This window comes from Pelodiscus sinensis, chromosome 18 (genome assembly GCF_049634645.1).
Source record: "Pelodiscus sinensis isolate JC-2024 chromosome 18, ASM4963464v1, whole genome shotgun sequence".
Taxonomy (NCBI): domain Eukaryota; kingdom Metazoa; phylum Chordata; order Testudines; family Trionychidae; genus Pelodiscus; species Pelodiscus sinensis.
Window position 1 is genome coordinate 20,404,613 of NC_134728.1, and position 6,299 is coordinate 20,410,911.

Consider the following 6,299-nt stretch of genomic DNA (forward strand, 5'->3'; position numbering starts at 1 on the left):
TAACCACAAAGTTAACTACCTCATTCCCTGAACTACATCTGAAGAACACTACACTGATGACCGGAAAATAAAATAAGGTGCACGTGATTGCTGAGTAATATTGCTTCCGCCTCCTTGTCTCTAATATTCCAAGACCTACACAGCAACAACACTGCAAATAACTTTGCTAAGGAGAGTTTTTTCCATTGAGTCTGTGTACAAGTGTCTACAGGAACAGGAGCCTTAATTATTGAAATAGCCCTAGAGCGCATGTAAAACATCTAGGCCACTGAAGTTCTACAATGACAAAGAGTGTAGACTGAGCACACAAGAATAATATTGCTCTCTAATAGTCTGCTATGATAATGTTTTTCAAGAAACAACTGCGCAATGACATGGTGGAACACTGTAATGAAAGGTGCAACAATGCATGCACAAAGGGGCAGAGCAAAGGAGCAGCTAGAGTGCCTGCTACCATAAGCAGATGCCACTTTAGCTATAAGCAAACTAGCCAGCTGTCTGAGTGGCATTACTAGCCAGCTGTCTGGGTGGCACTGCAGACAAGTCTACAGGCACATGAAGGGAAGAGCATTATCATATGTAGAGATTAAACTGCCCGTGTAGACCCGGGTGTGAACCCCCTTGGTATAGTCTGTTCGGATTGGGCAGGCTGCATGGCTTGGAGGGGTTGCTGCGCACGTGCACTGCAAGTGTGTCAGTTCTGATGGAAGAGGAAGAGCCTCCCATCTCACCGGGTTTAACAGGTGAGAGGCAGGGGATGGCTGGCCACCCGGTGCCCACTCGTAACACGTGTGACCTGCCTCTCCACTTCCTCAGCCTCTCACACAATCCTCTCTGCCTCCCTCAGGCACCTGCCACCCTCAAACCGCCTGCATCCTTGTAGACAACCACACCTCCCACTCTCCCCAACATGACCAATTTATCTGGATAGACTATCCCTTTCCTGTGCTCGGAGGCCAGGAGAGAGGAGAGTTCAGCTCTTCTTTCCCCGTCCCTCACAGTCTCTGAACCTCAGCACCTCAGGGAAGGCCCTGCCCTGCAGCCATGCCCCACCTCCACACAGTCCCTAACACCTCCCCCCCCACACACACCTCCTGCCCGGGTCTCAGGAGAACAGCTCTGCTGCCACCCGCCTTTCCTTTGCCCCACAATACAGGTTCTTGAGACAGGACGTGCCACAGTGAAGTGCCTCTGCCTGGCTTCTAGGGGGTGGAACTGGGCAACATTGATCTGCTGTTCATTATGGGCTTTACCAAACAGAACTATCTGTGCTACCAACAAAAAAAGTTAGGAAATACTGACGTTCCAGTGGTGTAGGAAGTGGGGCGGGGGGCAGTTACCCCTTGGCGCCATGCTGGGGGGGGAGGGGCACCAATTTAGTTCCCTTCCACTCCCTGTTATCCCTCAGCTCGCCTGCTCCTCCCCTGCCCGCCACCAACAGCTGGAGCCTCCTCCCTGCCCCCTAGGCTGACCCTCCTCCATCTCCGCCGGCGGGTTAGTGCATGTGGGGGCCCAGCCCCAAAATGAAGGGGGCGGGGAAAGACACAGTACAAGCTCCACCCCTGCTCCCAGGGTCAGGCTCAGCTCCCCTCAGCATGGTAGCAGTTGGGGGAGGGGAGGAGCGCAAATTTTGCATTTGCCCCAGAGCACATAACACCCTCGCTACACCTCTGTGAAGTTCTGCAAATTCCCCATTAGGTTTGTTTGTTCTGCCTGCTCATTTCCTGCCTCAGAGAACAGTACAGCACCAAGACGACTTTTCTTCACATTCTTGTACCTGCCTGACGGGGGAGAGTGCAATTGCCCAGGAGCTTGGGTGGTTTAAAAGGGGCCAGGGGGCCCAGACAGCACAGCTCAGGCTGGCTTCCTGCCAACCCTTGCTCTACATCACTCCCAGCAGCAGCCAGCACCTCCCTAAGCCCCTTGTGGCGGGGGGAGGGAGGTTCAGTGCACTGCTCGGCCCCCATTGCCAGCTCCACAGCGCCCATTAACTGAAACTGTGGGCAATGAGGGCTATGGAGCGGGTGTCTGCAGCAGCACAGAGAGACACCTCCATCTCATCCCCAAGCCTGGGAGGTGCAGCCAGAGGAGTGTTCTGGTTGCTCTCACAAGCCACCCAAGGTAAACACCAGCCTTCTGCACCTGCAGCCCTCACCCAAACTCCGTCCCGGAGCCTGCCCCAGAGAAAGGACAGGAGCATAGATGCAGGGAGGGGGTGAGGCAAGGGGCTTTGGGTTTGTGCTATTAGACAGCTGGCAACCCTACCGGGCGGGCATGTGGAACCCCCAAATATGCTGGAAGAGTATGTCCTACAGCACAGCCAGCAATTCACTGGATGCAACTCACTGTAGGTGCAGCACTGCCCAAATGGTGAGGGAGACCAAGTCCACGGGGGTGCAGCTTGTGTGTGTACCTGGGGGCCCATTGACTACTCTCCCCCGAGGTTTGATTTAACTACTAAGGGCAGAAAAAAAGACTAAAAGCATTTTCACTCTCCTCTTCATTCACTGTTTGTACCCTCACAGGTGTCTGTGTGTGTGCACGCACCTGTATCTTGCTGGTCCTGTGACGTCCTGGATCCCAGATGTCCTGTTGTCTCATTACCCCAACTCTGAGCCTAGGCTGGGGGAGACCAGAGCTTTTGGCCTGGCAGGACAGGGTGGAGCATAGCCCCAAAGGGCAGATAGGTGGGCTCAGTCGCTTGATTAGTACACCGGGTGACAGCCCCAAGGGGACTTCTATGATCCAACCCATCACAGATTCACCCTCAGACCTGCAGCGCATTGTACAGTTGAGACTGTCCAGTTTGCCCAGCGTGACAAATAGTGCTGCTTTTCTTGGAAATATTTCAGCTCTTCTGCCTGCGGAAAATGAATGTATGGCTTTGTTCCTACAATGGGGCGACACGATTAGTAATCAGAATGCTAAGGGCTGAGGTGCTTAGCACTTTCACCATGTGGAACCCATCCCTAGCCAGGTACATCTGGCAGAGAAATGCAGCAGAATGCAATTCTAATGCTGCCAGAGGTAGCAACTACAGTGCAATGAGTTATTTCCCACTAGGGAACCAGGAGTTATGTTTGCCTGGGCTCTTCCCTCACACATGCACGCACGCACGCGCACGCACACACACGCACACACACACACACACATGCACACACACAACAAATAGCAAAATCAAAATGCCCAGAAAGATGAAAACAGTGCCCTCAGCAGAGTAAGACCTGGTTGTGGAAACAGCATTTTTTTCCTGGTGACTCAGAAGTGGGCACTTCATGGAATTGAAGAGGTGATAAATTTTACAACTTGCGATGGAAAATACTATACTTCTTTATCCAATACACGTGTGACCTCTGGAGCTCACTGCTGCATGAAGTCATCAGATCAAATACTCATGTAGTCACTGAGGCAGATGAGTAAGAGTGAGGTATTTTAGGGTTGTCTACTATGCTTTAATATCTGTGAAACTACCTGGTTACCTGTCCACTCTGCATTAAACTCTACCTCGACTCACATTCCAATTAGTGCATTTCACACAGGTGTCTTTCTGTATTGTAGCAGCCTGCTAGATTCTCATTGGATTGGAGTTGAAACAAAGACATGAAAAATAGAAGCACTCTCAAAAATCCAAAATAGACTGAATTCTTGGGAACAGCATTTCTCAAGTGGAATGGCAGATTATTTACAGAAGTATGGGAATTGTCCAACCAAATCAAACTGTCCAATCCAATATCCTGCTCTCAGCAGTGGATAATAGATTATGCTTCAGATGAAGGTTTTTAAAAAAACCCACAGAATATGCCTGGTTACTTGTTTGATGCTGTACTTTCATGGAGGAAAAATAAAACACTCGAGTCTTATGTTCTGAACCATGAGTTCTAGTTACAAATGTGGTTGTCTGAGTTTGCAGATATTTAGAAAGATGCTGTAAATTTTGCCCAGGCCACAGAGATGGCAGTAGGCTCCAAAGTGGTTTTAACATTGGCGCTGCAGATGTCACTGTTGGTAAAGTAGGTCTAGTTCCCTCAATATATTTTCACAGGAAAACTGTGTGGCAACACAAAAGCGCTCGTGGCAAATAGAGCTGTGCCAATCACTTGCTTAGCTTCATCCTAGGGGTTGGTATCTGAAGTGCAGAGTCAAGGAATAAATGAAGAGCGCATGTGCGCGCGCACACACACACACACAGACAAAATAGCAAAATCAAAATGCCCAGAAAGATGAAAACAGTGCCCTCAGCAGAGGTAAGACCTGGTTGTAGAAACAGCATTTTTTTCCTGGTGACTTAGAAGTGGGCACTTCATGGAATTAAAGAGGTGATAAATTTTACAACTTGCAATGGAAAACACAATCCTTCTTTATCCAAAACATGTGTGACCTCTGGAGCTCACTGCTGCGTGAAGTCATCAGATCAAATACTGGCTAATGGGAGCTGCCTGTTTGAATAACAGGCAGCACACAAAACACCATGCCTCCCTCCCCTCCGGCTCAGTTATTCACACAAGCACATGGCCGTGCAACCTGTGCAGGCACGGGGCAGACAGGCAGAGAAACTTTTTACACTCTGCAAGCATTTTGCTCTGCAGGCATGCTGGCCAGGCTGCTGGCTGGCAAGTCTCTTGGCCAAAGCCTGCGTCTGGCACCCCAATCCCTCCCTTCCCCAACCCTCTGCCACTCCCCACTCAACATAACCAAACCCTCTGCCCCCGTCCTGCACCCATACCTCCTCCCATATCTGGCGCCCCAGTCCCCTGTCCCAGATCACAATCCCCTCCTACCCTAGGTTACAACCCAAAGTCCCTGCACCCCGGTCCCATCCCCTAGGTCACAAAGAAAACCCCTGAATCCCCCAGTCAGCTGTCCTAGGTCACGTTCCAAAATCCTGCCCCCCCCCCCCCCCCGGTCTCCTGCCGGAGGTCACAACTGCCTCCTTCACCCAAACTCCCTCTCAGAATCCACTCTCCTTCCTGCACTCCACTCCCTTACCCAAACTCCGTTCTGCACCCAACCTCCATCCCAGATCCTGCACCTCCTACATTAATATCATGGAAGAGTGTAGCCCTCGACCACTTTCCAAATTCTTGGAGTCGTCCCCCCCCATAAAAAAATTATTGCCCTCCCCTGATTTAGGCCCTTATCAGAGAAGCCACAATACTGCGAGCATTAAAAATCCTCTTAGCTGGTCCATCCCTGTTTCTGCTGAAGAATTATGAGCCCACGAAAGTGTTGCTCAGTTCAGTTCACTTTCCATGTTCATACCCCAAACTAGCTGAGTTTCTCATGTTTTGGGGTTTCCATGGGGGAAGGGTCATGCTGCTCTTCTCCCTGTACAACAGCTCTATGCCAGAACTGCTCAAACATGTTCCATCTCAACATTCATTTGCCAGAGAATTGGGTTTTCAATTAAATTCAAGTCTTCGTGTAGATGGACTGCTTCTTTTGAAAATGTTTAGGATTTCACTGATAAACCGAAGACCTGACATTTAATCTTTTCCAGCCAAAGCCATAAGGAAAAAAACTAGGTTTGGGTCACATGCTTTCCAGTTTTGGTCTTAAATTTCTTGTTTCTCATTGCTAAAAGCTGGACTTTTTTTGGTTTACACTTTTTGATGAAAAGCTGAAATTTTCAATGAGGAAAAGTGTTCTCTGCCTTCAACTGAAGCACTGAGCACTTTACCCTACCCATTTCCCTCAGCCCCAGGGACACAGAAGATTAAGCAGGGAAAAAGGAGAACATGGTTTTTAATCAAACATCTTAAGGTGTCACTGAGGCTTTTATTTTTAACTTTGATAAATTACCTGAACTCTTGGGGTTTTCTGTCATTCACTGCTCCAAAGGCCAAACGCTAAACCATGAGCCCCTCGTGTGTGTACACAAGGAACCGTTCCCGATTGTTCTTGACCAACAGGATGATTTATGAATTATGGGGCTAAGGCTCTTGGTTTCATGCATTCACTGCAGGAACTGTTTTCCTGTTGATACCCAACAGTGAAAGGCTCACAGTGTTGCCATGGGAACAACTGTCATCTCCAGCAAACAGCCCTTTTCTCAATGTAAAGCGGGCTGTCTTTTTTTGCAGTCTGAAGCCATTTTTCAGCAATATTTAGCCTGGGCTTTCCAGTAGCTTTGTCATTCCTTAGATCCAAGCTCTATGATGTTGCAGAGGTTATGATGATGGATGATGGCAAAGACTCTGGGGGAAGCAGGCAGGACCAGGGATTCATTTGTCATTGCTGGGGAAAATTGGCCCATCGCCTCCATTAACCTCTCCTGCTAATGGGATATGTCTCCCTCTCTC